Below are 24,016 nucleotides of genomic sequence, written 5' to 3'. Positions count from 1 at the left end.
GTCCCTTGGTGGAGTGCAGGGGTGGAGAGTGTATATTGGTGTGTGTGTGTGTGTGCCTGTGTGCATGTGTGTGGTGGACTGACTGTGACAGTCAGGTCAAGCTTAAAAAAAGCCCAGGCCCAGGGCTCTAGACTTCCATGGTAATGGCCCTGACACACCACGTGCCCGCATGCGATCACACCATCGTACCATCGTACACACTAACTCGTCCGTTCACTCGATCCATTCTGTTCTGACCCATTCAGTTCAAGTCAAGTCAGGGTGCTGTCTTGGTGTACAGATGCGGTTCTGCTTCGGATCAGGCTCCAAAAAGTTAAAATACCCATATCCAATAAGCTAAGAGGCTAACAAATCAATTGCTGTATCTTTTGTCTCAAAGCAAAGAATTAAAGAATAATTACTGTAGAAAACATGCTTGTTGCAAGCTTCTCGTCACTGGTTAAACTAATAAATGTAGCTAAAAGGCCCAAATAAAACCCTTGGCTGTTGTCTAGTTGATGTGCTCTTGCAAGGCGGAGTGTGTACTTGGCTAACAATTATTAGTTAGATAAAGAAACAGCTCTTGGTCTCTAAAACCATTTTACCATAACAAGTGGACTGTGTGTGTTTGTGCAGTTTAACTAGACCAACAGAGCGGTAATTCTCCTCAGCTGATTGCGTCATATTGGTTTCAGTGGTTGGAGTCTGCAAGTTAAACAGCTTCATAAATATAATTTAAGCTTATGAACTTAAAGGAATAGTACAACAATTTGGGAAACATGCTTATTCATTAGCTTTCCGCACAGGGCTGGAGCCAGGAAGCAATTAGATTTGCTTAGCATTAGCATGTTGAATCTCATTTGTTTAATTCATATACAAATAGAAACATAGATCAGTTTGTGTATGCGTGTGTGTGGCTCCCATGAAACAACAAATGATCATTGTTAATTTGCTGTAGCAAGAGACATGTTAATGACTGAGCTTTAAAGTGGCAGTTGGTCACTTTTGAGAAAGCTAGGCTCGCTGTTACCCCTTCTTACAGTCTTTATGCTAAGCTAAGCCAATCACCTCCCTGCTTTAGACCTATAGTTAAAGGGGCTATTTGTAAGTTTTCTCTGCTGCTAAACGTGGTTTCTTGCCTGGAGCGGGTGGTGGTGATTGTTGCTTGAGAAGAGCTGCAGCCATTGTCTGGTTTAAATGACACGAGGTTATAATACGTCCTCTGAGCAGCGCTGCATATTCAGGACAGATCAGAGGTTAGAGTGAGTCGCTATCGGAAAGTGAAGGGCTGGGGCTAGCTGGTTAGCGTGCTAACTTTAGTTGAAGAAAAAATGTGATAGACACAAGCGTTAACATTGGCCTTTCTTTCCACTGGTGGGGGCAGCTCTTGGTGGGTAAAGGAATGAAGTTTGATGCTGAACTTGCAACACTTCTTGGTAAGTAAACAGCTGTTAATGCTAATGCTGATGCTAGCTATGTAGCAAAACATACACAAAGCTCCTCTAACACACAAACATGACAATGGTATGAATCTTCACATTGAAGTTTTGGAAAGAATGTCGTTAACCGCATTTCCTTAATGTTAATTTTAGTCACTGGAGTCTTCCTGTTAAAACATTCATGCACATCAAGTTGTTGTTGTTCAGCTTAAATTGAATTTATCAACTTAGTCCTGAAGTTTGACCACCAGCACGTATAAGATGATGTGTGCGAAAGTAAGAAGGCAACACCTGTTATTTGTACATTTTTAACTTTTAACTACTGGTGAAAGCTAAACCTAGAAAAATCAATAAGAGTCAGATCTGATACTGGATTTAGATTCAATAAACTGCTACTAAAACCTTGATGCCAACCATTACAGTAATACTGATAAAAGATAACACTCACCTCACTCTTGCCACCTTTTCCTCCTCTCCTCCTTCAACCCTCCCCCTCCCTCGCCCAGTCCCTCCTTCACTCCCTCTAAGGCCTCCCTGTCTTTTCTCTTTGACAGTGAGCAGGTCCCTGTTGGCACTCTGTGCTCTTTTACAATATTGTGAGAAAGGAGAAAGAGACAGAGAGGGAGAGAGAGAGAGTGAGAAAAAGAAAGAGAGAGGGAGACTGCCAGAAACACTATACAATATCAAAGCAGCCAGTGCACAGCCAACAGAGCTTTGATAGCAGGCAGGGAGGGGTGCGGGTCAGAAAAAACGCGAAGAGAGAGGCTGGGTGAACTGTTTAAAGAGGGGAGCGTGATCTATTGGGATCCCTACATTGAGGGGAGAGTAGGGTGGATGAGGCTTTGAGGTAGTGAGTGTTTTTCAGCTGGATGTCCTGCAGTCAAAAAAAATTAAGCAGGGCTCCCTCTCTGTGTCTGTCTGTCTCCCTCGTTCTCTTTCGCCTCTGGCTTTTCCACTTATCTTTAACAAACAGCAGCTCAGGCTCTCAGCCACTGGCCGACAGTTTGTCCCGACAACAAAAAACCATGGCAACAACCACTGGAAGAGCCTGTCCGGTTCCAAAGGTCCGCCCTCTCTGGCTTCCCCAACTCCCTCTGCTCTTTGAGCCTTTTGCAAATTTGGCTGAAATTGAAGATTTCAATCAATAAGCAAACGACCTAAAACATCGTTATGATCAAGAAACCGCACGGCGTCATGTTTGGTTGAGAAAGCAGATCAAGATTGAAGAGTTTATTAGATCACCTTTGGCTGAGAGAGGAGGTCGGAGCACAAAAAAATGTGTTGTGCTTGAGAAGAGAAAGTGGGATTTGAAAAAAAAAAAAAAAAAGTGAGAGGGGAAGGACAAGGGAGTGAGGCAGCAGTTTGTCAGTAGCCCGTCCTGTCCTCTCCAGCCTGCCTTTGCTGACGATACTTACACCGCTTCTGCTGATGATACAACTCTGCTTACATCCTTCACTCCTCCCTCCCACTCCTACAAGCTGTTTTTAACACTGCACAAGATGTCAACTGAAACGTGTTCTGAATGCTGACAAAACAAAATTCAGGCTGTTTACAAACTCACAAACAGGCCAAAAAAGGAAAAGTGATATGAGGAATCACGCAAGTATGAGACCTTCAGATGCTTGTTTTCTTCATGAGGGCATGTTTCAGCAGATTGCTGAGAAGTTAAGATCTAATCAAATTACAAATCACATGGAGACTTTATTTATTTTTACTGACAGATAAACTGTGAATCAACTTTTCGTGTTTATTCTGTGTAGGTATAATAAATCTCTTCAATTTCTTTCAGTATCACAGCTCAATACTTTACAATACACTACAATACATACAATACAAATGTCAAGTATCAAACACCTGCCATCAAATGTCTGATCTGATTTGTCAGTTTCAGACTATTTTGTTTTGGTAAAGTTTTTTTTTTAATGGCTGATTCTGTTAAGATAAAATTTCAGATGTTTGGCAGCTTTTGTTAAAATGATTTTGTAGAACATGTTAAGATTATAAAAAGTTTGGTACTTAATTTTGTGCACAGCCAGAAAAAAATAGGTCGTATAATTGCACTGCATCTAATCCTGCCAACTAGTTGGAAAACCTGGGGAGACACTGGGTGGTGGCATTTATATAAGTAGCTATTTGGTATTAGTGCCAAACCTCATGTCTCATATCGGCACTATAAACTTTAAAAATATACTGGTATAAAATTGGTTTACACTCTAGATTTTCCATGGCATCTTATCTGGTAGTTTAACAGGAAACACAGAGGACCAGTTGCATCTTAACACATTCAAGGACCAAGACAAGTCCAGATTTGATTTTCTGACAAAGTAACATAAATGTCTAAAAGTCAGCTTTGAAATCTATAAGAAAACACGTGCAGTCCTCTAAAATGACTATTGAAGGATGAATCAGGTTTGACACAAATAAACCTGGGCAGGATGCTCACTGTGATGGATGACTTTTCTTAAGCAAGTTTCAAATCTCTGCAGTTTGATTTCTTTGCAGCCTTAGCTGAATGGAAAAAAATGTCTGCCTGGAAAGTAGGAAAAACACGTCCAGCTTCACTGCCTAAAAGCTTTGGACCCTTAAAGCTGAAATCAGATTTTATTTAAGACACGAGTCATGCTCTTTCCTTTTCCTGAGACAGAGTGGTTGCACCCATTAACATGCTAGCACTTGATTATGTTTTATTTTCACATACATCGCCCCCTTTTTTTTTTGTCCGAGCCGCTGTAGCACTGAGCTGCGTTACTGACTGCACATCTGTCTCTGATCAGTGTCACCTTCCACGTTGGAGGTGACAGCTTCCTCATCCACTGCTCGACTCACTCCCCGTAACACACGTAACTCCTATATGAACATGCGGTATAAGGCCAGTCAGGTTCTACTAATTCACTGTTTTCTTTCGTCTCTGAAAGAACAGGAAAATTAGTGTTTGCAATCCCACAATTTGTTTTAGTTATCTGTCCCTGAGGTCAGAGATGAATAAGGCAAATGTGCCTTTATGCACTCTGTTCTCTCTTCATGGAGCTGGCTGCAAAATTATTTAAAGCTGAAAGCTCTCTCAGTGAGTTTACACGGTTAATGAAGGTTCTTGTGGCAGACTCAATAAGGAGCTGTCTTTGCTTTGTTTAGTCAAGATTTAAATAGGTTTGGCAATGAGCCTGCTGGTTTGACGCTGAAGTGTTGCCTATTGAAGGGCTTATAAAGTAGTCTCTCGGCTACGTGGCTTTGATTGTATTTTGCTTTTCTTTTTTTTTGTTTTTCTGTTTGAGACTTTTCTGTTTGTGTGCTGCGCCTTGGCCGGCTTCCCTTGACAGAGGAGGATTTGTAATCTGTGCGGCTGCCCAGTTTAAATAAAGGTTAAATAACATTCGGAGAGAAGTTCACGTTAACCCTTAACGACTTTGCCTCTCAATAAAGTAAATGGTGTGATTCCTTGCATCTCTCACACCCTCTCCTTCGCATTTTCTAATCAGCGGATCCACAGAACAGCAGTGAAACAGAAAGAGGGTGACCGCGAGTGCAACTGACAGGAGTGGACAAGAAAGAAAGAGTGAGGGGGAGTAAAAGAAAGAGGGTAGTTATATCCTAGGGTCATTAGCAGCATTTCAAAGTCACCCGGTATTTCAGCGTATGCTGTTTGACAGGCCCTGCCAACAGAATTAGGGATGAGGGATGATGGTGCTGTGATTAGATGTGTAACTCAGGGGAAAGACAGGGCCTGATCCATGGTTACAGTACACTCACACACTCATATATGCACGGTGTAGAGAGAAAAGGACCATGAAGAAAAGAGTGAGGATTAGAGATATGATAACTCTAGTCTCAAGATGTTGTCAAGCATTGATTAGATAGCCCCCAGACCCTCTATTTCAATGTACAGACCTGCCTGATAAACACTGTGACTCCCCTGGCTCCCCCTATGAGTGAATTGAATTCCCAAATTACCAGGCTTAAGATAACATACCTGGCTAAATTGCAGCGCTTCATAAATCTCAAATCTCTTTGTAGATATTCATCAAAGGCTATTTCACTCCTGATGCGGAGAACACAGGAGATGGGAAACAGGAGAACAACACACAATGTGGTTCATATTAAGGCCTCTGATCTTCTATCTCGAGTCCCTCGTTTTCCGCTACATTCCTTTAGCCAGGGGTGATGTGTGGGAGAAAAAAGGGGGGGCTGGCATCCTCTTTGCCAGCGCAAAATATGTGGTGAAGTGTCCTTGTTAGCTTGAGGTTTCTAGAGGAAAGTGGGGGGCAAATGATGCTTTATCTGCCTCTGCCTCTACAGCCTTTTATTACAGTATAACACGATCAAGCTTTGCCTGAACTCCCATGCAACAATTGTCTATCACTGTATCTTTCTCCGCATTACTTCATGAGGATACTTCAAACCTCCTGCTGTATACTTTCAGTTCGTCTTACAGCTTCCTCTCTCACATCAACTCTGGAGCAAAGTCTGAAGTTTCCATCTGCCCGGTGCCAAATGAATGCCAATGATAGTAGCGTTTGTTGGATAAACTGAGAAGGGTCCATCTGTTGCAGACTCACTTAAAAGGCACACTCACTAACATTAACCCTAAACGCAACCAACATGGCCAGTCAAAGACAGGCTAACCCTCCAGCAGGCCTTTAAAACAACAAAGGGGCTGAGTGGTGGTGGGCCTGATGCCACAGGTACCACTTTGACCAAGAGATATGATCCAGGAGTAGTGGAACCATTAAGGTGATGGCTCATGAAACCATGGCCAGGAACACGCTGGCTGTGTGGCGGCTGTGGAAGGTCTTGGTTTTCATTTTGGCGCTCATGCTAATGGGTAGGCGCGGACAGACTTCCTGCATGAACTGCACATCACTTTTTAAAAACAATTTTAGCAGCTGCATGTGGAGACAGTGTCATTTTAATGACATTTTTCTGTCAAAACTGAATCAGAAATTATTTTATAATGAAAAGAAACCCAACATTCGAGTAGCCTGCAAACTATATGTGGAAAGACGAGTTGGCAGTTAGCAGCAATGCAGCGGACAGTGACCACACATGTGCGAGCCGCAGCAGGTCAGCAATGGAACCGTTATGCAGATGCAACGCAGGCAGTGTGTTCCCAGCGTACGAGTCTGGACTTTACTAAATTGGACTGTGTATTTGATTGGCCAATGCAGTGTGTTGCCAGATGATGTTGTACTGCGTTGAGGAAAAAATAGTGCCAGGTACAACTGTGCATTTTTTTGTCAAACCTCCGTTTTTTTTGTTGGTCCTGCATCAACACAAGCGTCTCACTGAAATGAATGAGGATGCTGCATTGTTTCCCTCAGTGTTATTGTTGATCTAAACATAGCCGGATCCCTTCCACACATGATTGTGAGCAGAATGGATTTGAGCCATTGTTTCCAAGAAAGAAAAAAAAACGCCAAGACAAATCTTGCAGCAGCACTACCTTTGTTCGGATTTTACACCTCATTGCTGCACTCAACTGTTATTAGAATTTCAACCCTGGTGGTTGCTGACCTGTGTATGATGTACAATCTGATTACAGCTGACTGACAGAAGCTTAAGCATAAAGAAGTATTTTTGTACTGAGGCAGGACCTCACAGAAGTGGCGCGATGTGTCGATGCAGGTACCGGTCAGAATTGCCATCCAGGAAGTGGAGTTTGAGTGATAAATCTACGAGTTAAAAGGCACAAAAGACACTGAATCGCTGCACAGAGGTCTATAAGGCTCTGAGGAAAAGTTTACAACCCTGGACAGTTATCATGGCAGCTATCTTTTGTTACGATTATTAGTGTTGGCATCCTTGCAGCTTGAACAGAATGGTCTCATACAAATTTGCTCTGAATGTGACCAATTTACAGTAAATGTAGGTGTGTTTTGGCTTTTCTTGAGCATGAATTTAACAGTTCTTGTATACATAATGAATAAGCTTTCAGCTGAGCTGGGCTGCGACTTAGCAATGAGTGTGTTGAGTGCAGCCCAGGCCACTGATCATGTGTGGAAAGCCTTAGGTTTACCCTATTCATAGCTGTCTCTAAAGGGTGCGTGTCTCTAACCAGTCATATTCTGTAATCTGCCAGCCACTGATAAGATCTGTTCATTGAGAGTCACTGGCTGATACACTATCCCTCTTCCACTGTCTTAGCAATAAAGGTTCTCTCCTACATTACTTACTATACTTGAAAAAGCTCTGAAAACAAGTAGGTAAACATATTTCTACCTAAAAAATTACTTATGTACTAGTAGCAGTCATAGTTGCAGCAACAAATATAATTCCTGGCGGATTCACACTTTTAGTTTAACAGCTATTGGCAGGTGAGGCACAAAGTTAATTTCAGTCACTGCTCCTGAGAAATACCACAGCATGGAGAAAAACCATCAACTAGACGGGCAAATAAAAACTTTGTTCTCTAGTGTTTCACCATAATCGTATTCTTGTACGGGCGGAAAAACCTGTGAAACAGTATCAGACACGACAACTCTCCAGTGGAACCCATACTAATGAAATATTTTTAGGTTTGCTGGAAGCTACTCAGATGAAAAATACACGCTTTACACACTTTAACAGCTGAAAGAAATCTGGTCAAGTCTTGCTTTTGGACAAAGTAATAGCAGTTCTAATCAGCTGTTACAAAGGAGGAAGGGAAAAGTGAAATGAACATGGTATAGACCACAATGCAGTGCAGTCACAAGATGTGATGCATTTGAGGGGGGGGGGGGGGGGAGTCACTTTTTTCTTGACTGGAAAAGAAATTCCATTTTTGCCATAAGTCGCTCCACAGATATGTTACACCAGCAGCTGAAAATCACATTCTCAGGTAGGGGAAGAGAGGGGAGCTGGAGTGTCAAGAGGCATTCAGGGAAGTGTAGGAAAACACTAAGTAAAGATGACGAGAGAGGCTGAGGGAGTGTGGATACAACCAACAAAAAAAAGAAAAAAAAAAAGGCAAATGACAACTGCTTATTCACAAAATAACAGAATGCGTTGGACATCCCAGCCTAATGATTTACAACAGCGTAGGAGCAGCTGAGGATGGAATTTTCCTCTGAGGCAGGGCGTTCCACTCTTTTACCAAACAGCAAGGGAAACTCCACTGTTCACACTTGCACACACGCACACACACACACACACACACACACACAAGCTTGCATTCCTGCACAGATAAACACATGAAAGCCGAATACGGGAAGATGAAACCAAGCACATTTGTACGCATTTACACATACGTACATCTCTTCCCCTTTTTTTGCTCTTTTACAGCAGCTTCCTGTGCACTCTCTCTACGTCTCATGGTACATTCAGAGCATGAACACCGGAGTCAGCAAGTCTGGACACAGCTGCTGAATATTCAGCCCCGCGCTGCCTCTTCCTCTCACCATCTCTCCTCTCTCTTCCCACCTTAAACTCCCCCTTTATTCCTCCCTCTCTCGCTCCATTCTTACTCTACTTCCAGCTCAATCTGCCGCCACCGCTGCCTCTGCTCTCTGTGCTCCACTTTCATTAAGGGGCTCTCCTCTGATAGCCCTTCATATAACACTTAATCATCATAACAATAAGAGCACTCTCTCTCCGACGAATCACCTCGAGGGGCCGGCCCTAAAGATCCTCCGCTAACTGATGTCATTAACTGCCTGGGCTCCCGATTGGCTGGAGCAGCGCGGGAGAGCCCGCCCCAGGTGTTTGACGGAGGGCTCGGTGGGAGCAAGCGGGTCGGACAGGCCAAGGACATTCCTCTTAAGGAGAGGAGCGGAGAAAACCCATACACAAGCACCCGCTCGCGTGTGCCCAGGCACAAAGGCTCTTGCCGGGAAGCAGAAGACAAGGCGTGTTTGGTTTTGCAGTCAAGAGAGAGATGAATAAGACTGTTGAATAGGGGGGAGAGAGGTTTGAATAACAGTATTTTACATGAATGGATCTTCAGGGAAATGACTGCTCCGTCGCTCCCTCTGCTCTGTATTTTCGGCTGCGATTTGACAACAGACTTGAGTGTGTGTGTCTCTCTCTGTCTGTGTGTGTTTGTGTGGTTTGTGGGTGGGTGGGGGTGGGGGGGGGCATTTTGGCTGATTGAGTCTATGCTGCTATCACACTGTGGAAGTGACAGCATGCCATATTATGTTGTTGTGGATGCGTGCATCTAGATGAACAGTGACGGTGGCTTCACGCGGACAACAACGCACGCACACACACACATTCGTCCAAACCGCTGTGAAATCACAGCTGTTCTCAGTTGCTATGCGGCAGTCGCACCATCGTCTCAGATAACACACACACACACACACACACACACACACACACACACACACACACACACACACACACACACACATGGAAGTGTGAGACGGGGACAGTAACACCAGACTTGGCAGGGTCGGAAGGTCACAGGGGTATTGTGACAGTGTTGCCTAGCAACAAATACACAGCACACATAATTTCCAGTGTGATCTCCTGCGTGCCCCTGACCAGATCTGAATGTATGTATGATGGATATGTTGACAGTAGATGATTGTTTTGCACCTGTTTGTAAAGAAATGTGTTGAATGTGCTGTTGCTTCATTATAGACCTCAATAGACCTCAATAAATCTTGCACCATTGTTAGCACGCTGCAGTGAAACCAAAGGGTACAGTTAGCGGCACGCCGGCTTGTAAGTGTGCAGCTACTGTTGGGCTAAAGATGAATGCGTACACTTAGGTTTAAGGTTGTACATATTACCTTTTTTTTTTGTGTAAATGTCTTAAAAGCTAGGTGAAGCACACATGATGAATGCACAGGTGGAGTCTTGTCAGTTGTGGCCTCTTTGAGAATGAAACCAGCAGCAGAAACACATTTAACACTAAAAGCAAACTCCTGCCACGTCAAGTCACATTCGTTCTTCTAAAGACTCCCCGTTTGGACCTTCTTCCTCATTCTGTATATGCCAGAATTGTCCCTTGAGGCTTGCCATACTGCTGTACAGCAGCCCCCCTGCAGACAGCATTACCAAGCACAGAGTACAGTAACAGGAAAGTGACATTGACTACAACCTAGAAAAACTGTGTTTCATCAGGACTGCAGGTAGCTCAGCCCATCTGTGTACTGAATTCTTTATAGGTTATCACAGCAACAAGGCTGCTGTCCTCTCTACCTCTATCCCTTTGTGCAGTACAGTGGTGTTTGAAAACAGTGAGCTGGGGAGGAAACTTGGGGTTCTGTAGGAGCTGAATTATGGACCACTTTTAGATGTCTTAACAGCTACACCAGTAAACACCGCCTGCAACAGATCTGTATCATACGTTGAAAGGAAATGGGACAGAGGATGTGACGAGACTAAAATTAACGCTGAAGTGAAAAGGGACGGTCAAAAGGAAAAGACCCAGTTGAGATGAGTTTTTGATCCATACTAAAGATAAAAAATCGGGGTATCTTTTCTTCTGCTGCACAGATTTTGTCTGTTGTTTTTAATCAGTCTTAAACTTTATGGAAGCACACCTTTAAATGAACGTTTGCAGCCATAAAATCTATAATCATGCAGTGTAGCTGTAATAATGTGATGTTGTATTCAAGCATATTGATCCCTGATCTATATTAACAGGTTTAATAGTTGTAATGTAAAGGATAAACTGTATATTAGCCTTAGTGAGTGAGTTGACATTCTCTCCCATGTGCACACACACACAGTCAGACACATACACATTCAACGTCTGAGTCATGTATCATATTAAACCCAAAAAAATAAAGGGGCCACCTGAAGATTCAATGATCATATTTTCTCTCACACAGTAAAAAATAATGAAGTTCACTTGTTTGGCATTACTCAAAATAAACTGCTGCATTCACTAAAACCATCATAAAATCGATGAAAGAGATTTTTTAAAAATCGAGTTAAAAGCAGTGGCCTCTGTTTTTTTTACCTCGCTGCCTTGTTTTAGTCAGTGATGTCACATGTCAGCCCCTCCGTCTCCTCCGTCTCTGCCGTCTCTTTCCACTGTGTGCAGTGGAACAAAGCAGAGATGGCAGAGAAACTTATCTTTAAAAAGAAACTGCACAGTGTTGTGGAATAATTTGGAAAACTGTCACAGAGAGCGAACCCTATCTCAGAGAATGCCAGTCACACACACACACACACACACACACACACACACAAGCTTACAAGCATGACACACACACACACACACACACACACACACACACACACACACACACACACACACACACTCACACACTCACTCACACTCACACTCACACTCACTCACAGGGACTTTGGTGTTTACATCATATGGGAAGGTATTTTTTCCCCTTACACTGCCAGGGAACAGGCCCACGCATGGACACACAGACGCTGACTAAGGCCCTAAGACTTCTAGGGGGATTGGGGGGGTGGGGGGGGGGGGGTGGGGGGTGAGCGTGTGCATGTGTACATGTGTGTGCATATGTATATAATTACTGTTGTGTATCTGTCGAACTCGCTAAGTGAAGTTCCAACATCATTAAGACAGCTGATATGATTTACTTGTGCTGCTACAGTATGAAGTGTGTGTATGGGTTTTATGTTTGTGTATTTAAGGGTGTGTGCGTGTGTCTGTGTTTGTGCAGTGGTATCAAATCATCCTGTTTGGTGTTAAGCTCTTATGTGGTTAGTGGAATGTACAGTAGAGAGTTTGTGGCCTTAGCAAGGGCGGAGCTAATGCTAATCAGTTTATTCTGAAAATCTGCATATTTTTTGTGCGTGTGCAACCGTGTGTTTTTAAAGCATTTGTGTGTGTGTGTGTGTGTGTGTGTGTGTGTGTGTGTGTGTGTATGTGTGTATGTGTTGCTACTCAGTTCATAAACTTTTAAGTCACTGTGTGGTGTGATTTCCCTTCGGTTTGAGGTTTGAGGTTAGAGAGAGGAAAAGTGGGAGAGGACGGCAGAAAAGACAAAATGTGTTTGTGCGTCTTTGTGTGCGTATTCGTGTCTGTTAAAAGCTCCCAGCTCTCCAATCCAAAGCTGCCTGATGGCTGATGTTCAGAGCTTCAACCACAACGCTTGGAGAACACAACAGGCGGCCTATTCAACCCAAGACACAAATAGAGCTCTTTTCCTCTGTGCTTAAAATCCCGTAGCTCAAACGGAGAGCTAAAAACAGATATTTTTGTCGAGAGCTGAAGAAGGCCAAGCACCAAAAATCACTCCTCTTTCTCCATGACGCTGTTTTCTTTTGCTAAAATAAGAACTGGCACGTACAGTATCTGTGGAGACGACCCAGCATCATCTCTTTATCCTTTCATTCACTGCCTGTGAGTGTTGCAGCTTCTCGGGATGCGAATCAACAAAGGTCAGACAGTCGCAGACGGAGGGCAACAAGGAGATGGAGTTACCAGTTGCGAGACACTGGGGTATCCATTTCAAATAGAAGCCACTCTCCAGGGGCTGCAACAGGCTGCAACAGTGTGTGTGTGTGTGTGTGTGTGTGTTGCAGTAGCATTTTTAAGTGCCTCATGTTGCTAAGAACAACACACAGAACAATAAAGTATCTATTAGAACTCTTTCCACTTTAAGGGAAAGGAATAAGGGAAAAGAGGGGAGGAGGAAACACATTATATAAATCAGATGGTTCCTGAGGTCATTTTTGTCTCCACACACGATTATGCATGCCAACACACACACACACTCACACACAGACAGACAGACACACACACACACACACACACACACACACACACACACACACACACACACACACACACACACACACACACACACCGTATATGGCTGCATCCACTTATGACATCACTGTAGCTAGCCAGAAAGACAGGAGAGTCAGAGAGAGCCAAGCTGACGTCATCCCATTCACTCAATGTCAATTACGTAATCATGGTGTCCAACGCCTGCAGGACAGACATGCTGTGTGTGTTTGTGTGTGTGTGTGATCACATGCAGGGCAAGAACACATAATTGCAATCTCATGTGTGAGAGGAGACATAAAATGAGGCATGCTTATGACATCATTAGTGGGAGGCGGCCTGGCGTGAGTGTGGCGGCCTGGCGTTAGTGTGACATGGCTGAGAGTGTTTGGGTAGAAGAGGAGGAGACAGAGCGCTGTGAACAGACCCGGCTAGAGGAGTTATGCAACGCAAATCCAACTCAACAGACTAGAAAGGGCCTTTTTTGTCCTTTCTCTGTGTGTCTGTGTGTGTTTGTGTGTACAGTGTACACACAATGTGTGTGTGTGTGTACGTGTGTTCGTCTTAAGTGACTTTTCTGTAGCACTTTTACTTGAGGCATAGAACACATTAAAAACACACAAGCACTCAAGCATACTCCTGAAACGCACACTGAAATCCACACACAGACACACACACACACACACACACACACACACACACACACACACACACACACACACAGATACACACATACACACTCACTCTACCCCCACTTATAAACAAAGCTTCCTAAGGACAGGAAATCCTTCCACCCACGTTCCTGTGTTGCTTGGCAACCAGAGCAGCGTCACCGTGTGCATGCCTCCACCACTGCAAACACCACATACACACAAACACAAAGACAGAGACACACATACAAACTGCAACTCCTTGAACTCTGCTCCTTTAAAAGCACAAAAAAAAAACCCATCAGATCACCGAGCCAAAGCTGAGCAGGCTGATATTCGCCACAGCTGCCCTCCAGTTCGTCAGCTATGGATCTAAACCAAACATGACATCAGCCCTTGTAAACATAAAACACTTTTTCCCCCATTTATAAGTTCTATTTTTACACCCACTGACGTCTTTCAATGCCTGATGCACATATGTGTGTGTGAGCACTGCTCTGTATGTGTCGGTGTGTATTTATGCGCATGCACTTGTGTGCCACTGTGTGAGGATGCGACCAGCAATAGCTCAGCACGACTAAGTAGACGGAGGCTAATTGAGCTGAGGTGCCCAGCACTGTGGACAATGAGTCCATTTCAAATCAGCAGGAGGCCTATTGAAGACAATTATAACCTGGGGGATACAGAGGAGCATTATTCTTCTAAGCCATCTTGGCCACTTAGGCCGGCTGTGTTTCCACTGCAATTTTAAAACCTGCTTTTAACTCTCCAGCAGTTTTAACACATTACGCAGCACATGAAAGGCACAGTTCACCTACCAAAACAGGCAGAAATTAAATAATTCACTGCAAACTAAGTCATTACCGAATCATGTGAGTGAAAAAAAATGAATGACAACTAAACACATCACTCTTCTTCTTCTTAGTTCTAATTAACAGAACATAGCAACAGCAGTTCATCTGTCCCATTCTCGAGAACGCGATATCTCAGGGACGCCTTAAGGGAATTTCCTCAGATTTGGTATAAAGGTTCACTTGGACTCGAGGATGAACTGAGTACATTTTGGTAGTCAAAGGTCAAAGGTCAAGGTCACTGTGACCTCAGGTCCGTCCCAGTCTTGGCAGCGTGATTGATCAGGAAAGCCTGGAGGGAATTTCATTTCATCCGGCACAGGATGAAGTGATTAGATTTCAGTGGTCAAAGGTCAAAGGTCAAGGTCACTGTGACTTTAAAAAAAATTTTTGGCCATGACTCAAGAATTCATATGCTAATTATGACAAAATACTCTCAATACCAAGTAAACCAAAGTGAACAGTGAAGCAAAAGCATTGAAGATACACTCTGTTTGTTATTGTGCATAATCCTAAAATTTGTTCCCAGCTCACTGTCAGTGTTTTGAAAGTCAACACAGTTCATATCTGAGTTTAGAGCATCATCTGAGAAGACATTTCAGCATTTGAGGGTGCTGTTAGGTGTGAATAAAAAAATGTACATTAAGGAGTTAAATACAAGGCTTTTGAACCCATAGTGTAATTTCTAAATTACACTGGGTTATGCTGCAAAGGCTTTTTGGATAAATTTCAGTGAATAAAAACATTTTGGGGGGGAAGTCCCGTGGCATTGTGGTTAAGACACATTATGCTGTGGCCTACAAGGCAAAGGTCATGTGAAGTAGTCAAGCAAGCGCTACCACTAGTTAACTAATCTGCCAGCATTTACAGCCATGTGACTGCTATTGACGATTCAAATCTGGTGTTGTGCCCACTGACTGGTATCTCAGCCAGTTGAAGCCTGGTCAGAGCTTGTAGTCAAGATAGTGAGCAAGTTGTCTTGCTACATAGCTAGCTAGCTACCTTGCTACATCCATGAAAAATAGTCACATAAAAATGGTGACAAGTGATGAGACGGATGCAGAGGTACAGGTTGATGTAAGTCAAAGAAATACCAACTCTTAAACCAGCATATTTCTTTGTCATGAAAAAGTTTACTACCAACAACCGCTACCACAGCTTCAGTGTTAACTGAGGACAGAAAGGCCACTCACAACTGATTGGTTGTGCAATGTAAACTACAATAATTCTTCTTAAGTGTTAAGATCAATACAATGTCAAGTTGAATAGTTTATGTAACACAAAATGAAATTCAGGCTCATCAACAGGCTGATATTCTACCGACCACACTGGCTGTGGGTTTGATGATGTTTCATGACATTGTATTTAAGGCTACAATGGATTCATTTCAGTAGGAACTGATTACAGATATTGACCATTTTTGTCCGGGCTATTACTTATTGAGCTCTTAAGAATCTCACATTTCTCCAACTAGTCACTCTGAACAGATGTGGTGGAAGTTTTTGTTGCGCAACAGGTGAGTAACTTATGTATAAACGTGTTTCCACCATATGTGTGTGTTTTGCTACTTTTTCAAGGACAATAAAAAATGTCGCACTTCCTCACTGATTACCTTCTTACGACACAAGCAGACAAATTAGCACGGCTAACGAAGGAAAGACTAATGAAAAGTAGCCCAATGGTGCCTTCCACAGGCATTAGCATTAGCTCTTCGCAATACTCTTTTGTGTTTTTGTGTTAATGATAGTTTAGAAAAAGGCAGAGATGGAAGTACAAGGTTATTTTCTGTGTGTTATTTTCATGCAATCTTTAGTCAAGTTTTCACTGAGCCAGATGAACAGTTAATGACTGAGGTTGCTTTAATCTTTTTTTTTTTGGGGTGGGTGTGAACGATGCCTTTAATTAGTTTAACTATTTTTAGTCTGCTTGTGGGAATCAAACCCTTCACAATGGAAGTTGCAGCACCATGATTTACTGTAGTGAGTGTCTCATTCTTGCTGTTAATGTCTTTACATTACTGCGTCTCTGGAGAACACAACTTAATGTACTGTGTGAGCGTACAACAAAAGGTCATGAAGATTTTAGTGGTGACATTCCAGCACACAATGTCAACAATGTACTGTCGGGGTCCTCTTCTCGCTGAGTAAACACACTACAAGTCCATCATACCTGTAAAACTAAAGTTGTGGGGCTATTTTTTTTTACCACTTTTGCTGATAAGCTGCACTTCTTAGTGTTTACCTTTTAGTACTAAATGTTCTGTGCTACCTCTGCAGTACACTTTTTTTCTGACTGTGCATTTTCGACACGGTGCCATATGGCTCATGGGCCACAGCTGACCACAGCGCAGCAGTAGGTTATAGTGTAGCTCCAGGCACGGCTAATACAATGAGAAATATTTAAATGGCCATTTTTGAGTATTTATCCGGAATAAATCATGAAGAAAACTGTCTGATGCTTTTATTCAAAACCCAGACTGTTCAACTCATTCGCGCATGAATTATAGATCCATTATGGACTGTTTGAGCTGTGTTGAGGGAATGAGACTAACAACAGTTGTACTGAGAGCCCTAGTCATCCTTACCAATTATCTGTGTCTGGGGTGGAGCCTGAATTCAATATTCAATTTACACAATTCAATTTTTTTTCATCAGAGAGTCCTATTGAAAAACTTCTGTTGTCAAAGGAGCCATAACAGACAAAAACAGTGTGGGCTTTCTGCGAGAGCCTCAACTGTCTCCCAAGTGAAAAAGAAGTGGGCTAACTGAACGTCGCGCCACAGGGGTGTCCATTGAGAGACAGGGAGAGGTGGAGGGGCGAGAACTCCATTGAGCGCAGCCATGGGGGGTCAATATGTGAATGAACGTTTGCCATGGAGGTGAATTATGAATGAGCAGCACTCTGAGCACTCCTGGAGAGAGCATGTCAGCCTCCGTCTCCTTCACTCCATCTCCTCTGCTTTCTTTCCATTTCTCCTCCTCCTCCTCCTGTCCTAAAATCTCCATCATCCTTTTCCCTTCCCTTTCCTTCGTCTCCGTTTTATCTCTCACTACTGGATTAATCTTCTCATCTGCCTTATTCTCGGTCATCTGATCGCTTTACCTCCCTCCACACACACACACACACACACACACACACACACACACACACACACACACACACACACCCCATCCTCCACCTCCTGTCTCCAGACCAGGGGGAGATGGAGGTAGACACACACGCCGTCTGTCTGAAGAGACGACAGAACATTCTTCCCCTGCACATACATATTTACACAACCTTACACACACACACACACACACACACATAGTAGCAAAAGATAATACAAAAGCAAACAGTCCTGCACGTGCAAAGACAGACGCATGCATTAAGTGAAACGCTCACAGGCACTGACACACACACATTTCTCCCAGCTGTTCTCCTGGCCACGGAGCTCGCCTGTGTGTGTGTGTGTGTGTGTGTGTGTGTGTGTGTGTGTGTGTGTGTGTGTGCGTGCGTGTGTGTGTATTCGTCTGTGTGTAATCCAATGTGCTGCTGCTCAGCCTGTGCCACGCTCTCTCCTCTGTTGCTGTGCGTCTGATCAGATCTGCCTCTCTCAACCTGTTTGCCGTCTATGGCACACACACACATGCGCGCACACACACGCACTCTCACACACATATAGAAGCTGCTACTACTTATCCAGCCTCATTCAGTGTCAGCCAAGCTTTGGGAAAACAGAAAATTCATTCAGTGCTGCTTTTGCAACCTCCAAGCAATGACTGTGTGTGTGTTACCTGCTGCACTAAAAACTCCTGAACACACACACACACACACACACACACACACACGGTGAGAGGGGGGGGTAAAAGAGACTCTGCCTTCTTAAAAGGGAGTGTTATCCCCCCATTTTCTCTAGCTCAACTTAAAGTAGCCTACTTGAGAAGTGTGTGTGTGTGTGTGTGTGTTGGAATGGGATCACGCTGTTCCCTAAAAAGTATCCACTCCTTTTGATCCCTTCACTCCAGTTTACAGTGGTCAGCTCAGCTCGCTTACACACTTTGGCCCCCTTTTTAGCTTGTGGAAAAACAACCCTTAAAACTCTCTCTCTCACACACAAGCACACACACATACACACACACAACAATGTATATATAGGCTACAGGCACACTTACACTGTCACACACGCATGTGCCCCCCCCCCAAACACACACACACACACACACCTCCACTATTCCCTTTAAGTAAGGAGCCATGCAGCATATGTCAACACCCCGCACACACACACACACACACACAACACACACACACACCTCTGCCAGAGCTGCATACAGCCATGAAAGACCCATAAAGTCACCTTAGGATCCTTCTGTGTTCCAGGCGAGCCCCTTCTTCACACTCTTCCTCTCCTCTGTCAGACTTCTCTCTCTCCTCCTCTCCTCCTTTCCTTCCTTCCTTCCGTGCTGTCCGTCCGTCCTTCTTCTCTCTCTCTCTCTCTCTCTCTCTCTCCCTCTTCGTCTTGGTGCTCGGTCAGTTCCCAGCGTTTTTCCCGAGCCCCTCCATATCCGCCCCGCCAGTCGCTTCTACCACCGAGCGAGCGTACCTACACACACACACACACACACACGCACACAAGCCGCTGCGTTCCTATAGTCTCTCTCTCTCCCTCTCTCTCCCTGTTTATCCCTCTCTGCGCTCTCTCTCTCTCTCTCCTCTGTCGGAGAAGAGCTCGGTGAGTGTGTGTATGTGTGTGTTTGTGTGTGTGTGTGTGTGTGCGGGGATGCGTGTGTTTCTGTGCTCTGCCTTGCCCCGCCAGCAGCAGAGGACTTCCCCCGGCGCCCGACCTGGGTCCTAGCGCGAGCTGTGTTCACTGAAAGAATGCTATTGTGTACGGAAGGCACAGCCAAAGATCGTTTATGGTTTTGACAAGACGATTCACTCAGTGGCTTGGCACAAAAGGACAAATTTTCTGGCATTAGTGCATCTTTAATTTTGCTTGTAAGCATGTATGGTCTATAATAATGTATTATTATAAATTATAAATTAAAAACGCTGGGAAAAAAACAACACAATCACCAAAAATGTGATTCACCACAAATTTTATCCCAGTGGCTTTAGGAAAATCTATTTTGGGATATGCCATGCGCGCACGCGCACACACACACGCACGCACACACACACACACACACACACACACACACACACACACACACAAAAGAACACTATATCAACACAATCATCAGTTGAGTAAGTGGAGAAAATGATTTTCTTTTTAAATCCCAAAGAAATTGCAAATATATTTTCAGTATCGAAAAATTATAAATTGGAAGCACATAAATTTCCAGGTAGCACAACCATAATTGCAAATTACATCAAGGCAGAAATTTGCAGAGCAAACAAACTTACCTGCTATTGGCTTTCTTGAGATAATTGTGCAGTGCCACAGATAGCTGATGTTTCAGCCATGTGAGGAGGCTCATTTAGAGCAGTTAACAAGTTAACATCCAAAGGTAGTAGATTTCTTTTTTTTCCTTTTTTTTTTTTTTTGTCAGTAAGTTGTTTTGAGTCTTTACCCCGGTGGTCGCTATGGCAACAGCAGGGCAGAAGCAGAGGCTGAGAGCCATGCAAGGGTGTAGGAGCTGTAATAGATGGAGGATGGAGGGGACGTGTCCTCTGTACATGATCGAGTCTGAGCTCCGTCTCACCTGTTTGTTCAAGACCATAAATCATAATTTCATGTTGTCTGTGGTGAAGTCGGACTCTGACCGAGGAGCTTTTAAATCTGATTCCTTTATATTGTGTGTGAAAATCTTGCAGCCTCTTTCCCACCACATACACCCCCCTCCCCCCACCCCCCACCCCCCACCTCCAAATCAAATTTCTAAACTGCATCACTTGTGTGAGACACAGGTTTAAAAAAAAATGTGAGAGATGGCATACGCATATTTTGCTAATGGAGTGAGTCATCTCATCGAACATACTCAATCTTTGGTGCAGCTACCTTCTTCCTCGTCTGCCTTCCCCTCCCTCCCTCTTCTCCCTCCCGTCCTTTCTCAGAGCGTCATCAGGTTGCCATAGCAACGGCCCGCCTATGGGAGACAGAGATCAGTTCATTATGGACCATGGGATCCAGAAACTGAAGGACATGATTTTTTTTTCTGTGAACACAGGAAGTGGGAGCCCTTAACAGGAAAGCTTGAACTTGTTCTTAGTTAAACAGCCAGTGCAGCGCTGCCTGGCCTTGCAGAAGGAAGTTTTGCTGACTGCTGTTTGGGGTAAAAGGAAAGTGTGCTGATCCATTTAAACGCTTCAAAAACATAAGTAATGCATGTCTGCCATCCTGGCATGTTGCTAAAAATAAACCTAATTTGATTGGATATGCAAATGGACTGCTTTGAGATGTAAACATGTTGCCTCAAGAAACAGTTAAGCAGAACTTGCTTGCACACTTATGAATTAATGGATCTGACAGACGTGGCAGTGATCAGCCTACTGAAAGCCACAGTCAGGAAATCCAAATGTGCTCTCATTTTATTTATGGGTGGGGAAATCGAAGTGGGAAAAGTGCAACGCAGCGTGCTCACGTTGAGAGATGGAAGCACGAAATACACCAAGGAAACTGTTTTGTTTTATAAAGATCAAAGGGAATTGTTAGAGAATGAAGTGTGTTTACAAGTCCTCAATTCCAGGCTGCTTCTCCCTGCCCCTGTTATTACTGGGGGGGGGGTGGGGGGGTGAGGAGGTGGGGTGGGGGGCATGTGTGTACGTGTATGTGTGTGAGTTTGTACTGCAAGCCCAGAGGGCTGCATTAAGCTGAAGTGACAGTGGGGATCTTTAAGATGTCTTCCAAAGTTTGCTGTTGAGGGAGATCCTATCTCTGAGTCCCAGAAACAACTGAGGAGAGGAGAGGAGAGGAGAGGGAAGGAAGAAGAGGAGAGGAGAGGAGAGGGAAGGAGGAAGAGGAGAGGAGAGGAGAGGGAAGGGGGAAGAGGAGATGATAAGAGAGGAGATGAGGAGGAGGAGGAAAGGGAAGGTGGAAGAGGAGAGGACAGGAGAGGAGAGAAGGCAAAATGAGAAAGAAAAAAATACAACAGGAGGCCTGAGGAGGAACTTCAGACAACACACAGTTGCAGTGAAAGAGCGAGACAGAGTTCACGTAGCATGGTTAAGTTCAGATATATGATTTTATATGGGCAACAAGTGACAAGATAAACTGTAACTGGCTTAGCTGTCAATCTACTTAAAAAAACAAGTTCCCATTTTTAAAGAAATCAGGCCTCTTTATCTGGTAATCTGGTATGTTTAGAGTGTGAAAATCTAAATAAATCTTGATGACGAGTATAGTGAATGTAAACAAAAATAGTGCGTGTGATCTAGTTCATTTGATGGTAGTTATGTTACTCCTTTAATGTGTGTTCACCGTTAGCGTGAATGGGTCTGCTGCCCTGCTGATGACTCCAGTGTTGCACAAGTCTGACACTGCTCAGCTTTAGTTTGAAAGGGTGAACACAGTTTCCTATAGCAGCAACAGGGTTAGCTTAGGTTTACTATAGTAACCCACTTGTACATATTACCAAAGACTTCCAACCAGATCACCATGCCCTAACTGATCCCAAAGGTGCTTAAAGTTTATTTGTAGCAGGTGGCCCTGATCTGAGTGATTGCATGTACCAGATCTAGATAGGTTCTGGAGTTCAGACTTGGGCCAATTTGGGCTAAAAATCAGCTTCTGTAATGAGCGGAATGAACCACTCATACTACAATTGAAGGCCACCAAGTTTCTATCTGGAAAATTTAGTTTTGGACATTATTTTCGTGGGCAATGATATTATGGTACACAGCAAATAAAGTTCACAGACCCACTTCCTGCTTCAACTTTGACCTTCTGTTTTCTGTGCAATTAGGGATTATTACACACTGGTTCCCTCACTGTCAGTTCTACCTCAAAATAAAGTGGTTCAGACCATCTGGCTCCATTGTCAACTTGTGTACGTGTCTCATCATCTGACTGCTTGTGTTCCTTTTCCTGTCAGACATCAGAGTACAATGTTATGTTATCGAAACTGATAAAAAACAATGCAAAATAAGTCAAGTTGTAAATAAATAACCAACAACCTCAACCTCATTCATCTGATAGGAACGGTCCAACATGGGATATACTCATTATATCCCATATATATTCATTATGTGTCATTTATTAGGTTTCTATGTATGTGTTTGATGCACTGACAAAATACTTCCTGAGTGTATGGCAATGATGTCCTAGCAATAAAGTACTACTTGATTAAAATGACTAAGCTTTTGTGTTGCAGTTATGTCAGTAGGACCCAGCTGGACTTTACATGCTTAAACAAATAGACTGCAGGGATTATGGCCAAAAGCAACAAGGTGCAACTGGTTATACCTCGGAATCAGTCAATCTCTTACGCACTCAGAATATGCGCTTACTGTATATACACGCACACCGGCACACTAACGGCTCACAGACAGTGAAGGGTCTCGAAAGAGTCCATCCATTCATGATCCTTCATTCTTTAAATGGGGCTGCCATCTTGGCCTGTCTACCCAGGGGCGTCAGCCGGGCAGAGGGGTGGGTCAGCAATCATGTGTGTGACAGGAAACAGGCAGGCGTATTGGCTGTCAATCACACAGCCTCTTTATTTCTTTTCTCCGCTCTGTCTCTCCATGTGTGTTTCTCCGCTTTTCACTGTCTCTTTTTTTCTCACCCCGTCTCTCCCTCAAGTCTGACAAGCAAAAGATTTTCACTTACTTCAGAGAGGGAAAATAAATGAGAGGGAAGTGTAAGAGTCTCCCTGTCTCCTCTCTCACACTCTCACACACTCTCACACACACACACACACACACACATACACACACTCACACTCTCTCTCTCTCACACACACACACACACACACACACACACACACACACACACACACACACACACACACACACACACACACACACACACACACACACACACACACACACACTTTATCTCACATGTCTGAAAGACAGCTAGCAGTGGTTTGTCATTGTAGTGGGCTGTGTTTCCAAATCACTCCTTACACTTTTTCTGCAGACACATTACATTCCTCAGAAGACAGGCCGGGCTAACAGAGAGAGAGAGAGAGAGAGAGAGGAAGTTGTACGCTCTCCTTTTCCAAATGCAGTTGAGTGCTCCACACGGATCGATAGTAATCCTCGGTGGGAGCCGTTTATTTTGGAATGTGTGAGGCCCAGTGGGTGACAAAATCCACATTCACACTCGCACATGCGTGCAACATTATAAATCTCGCTGCAGCTGGAGTCAGTGCTGCGCTTGCACACATAAGCACAACACTGCACGCGCCGGTGCAGACAAAGTGACACACAAACTTACACACACCGACAAGTACACACTCAACATGCTCAGGGCCTGACAAGCAAAGCCTCCTGTTGGGCTGGGCTCTCTTCCCTCCTCCACTGAGCAGAACTCACAGG

At 43.9% G+C, this 24,016-nt stretch overlaps 1 protein-coding gene across 1 annotated transcript in view; it reads right to left on the bottom strand.

Annotated features, from left to right (window-relative positions):
* The window catches only part of ches1 (checkpoint suppressor 1), a 62,342-nt gene extending 41,979 nt beyond the window's left edge, over nt 1–20,363 (bottom strand). The window contains exons 1-2 of the mRNA XM_056404528.1: nt 19,940–20,363; nt 18,891–19,657 (exon numbers count right to left, since the gene is read on the bottom strand). The gene's annotated coding sequence lies outside the window, so the exon portion shown is untranslated. The remainder of the gene's footprint in view (nt 1–18,890; nt 19,658–19,939) is intronic.
* Between the last annotated feature and the right edge of the window lie 3,653 nt (nt 20,364–24,016).

The sequence above is a fragment of the Seriola aureovittata genome, chromosome 19 (genome assembly GCF_021018895.1).
Source record: "Seriola aureovittata isolate HTS-2021-v1 ecotype China chromosome 19, ASM2101889v1, whole genome shotgun sequence".
NCBI classification, from domain to species: domain Eukaryota; kingdom Metazoa; phylum Chordata; class Actinopteri; order Carangiformes; family Carangidae; genus Seriola; species Seriola aureovittata.
Note: the sequence above shows the minus strand (reverse complement) of the source record. Positions and strands in the feature narration are given on the sequence as shown.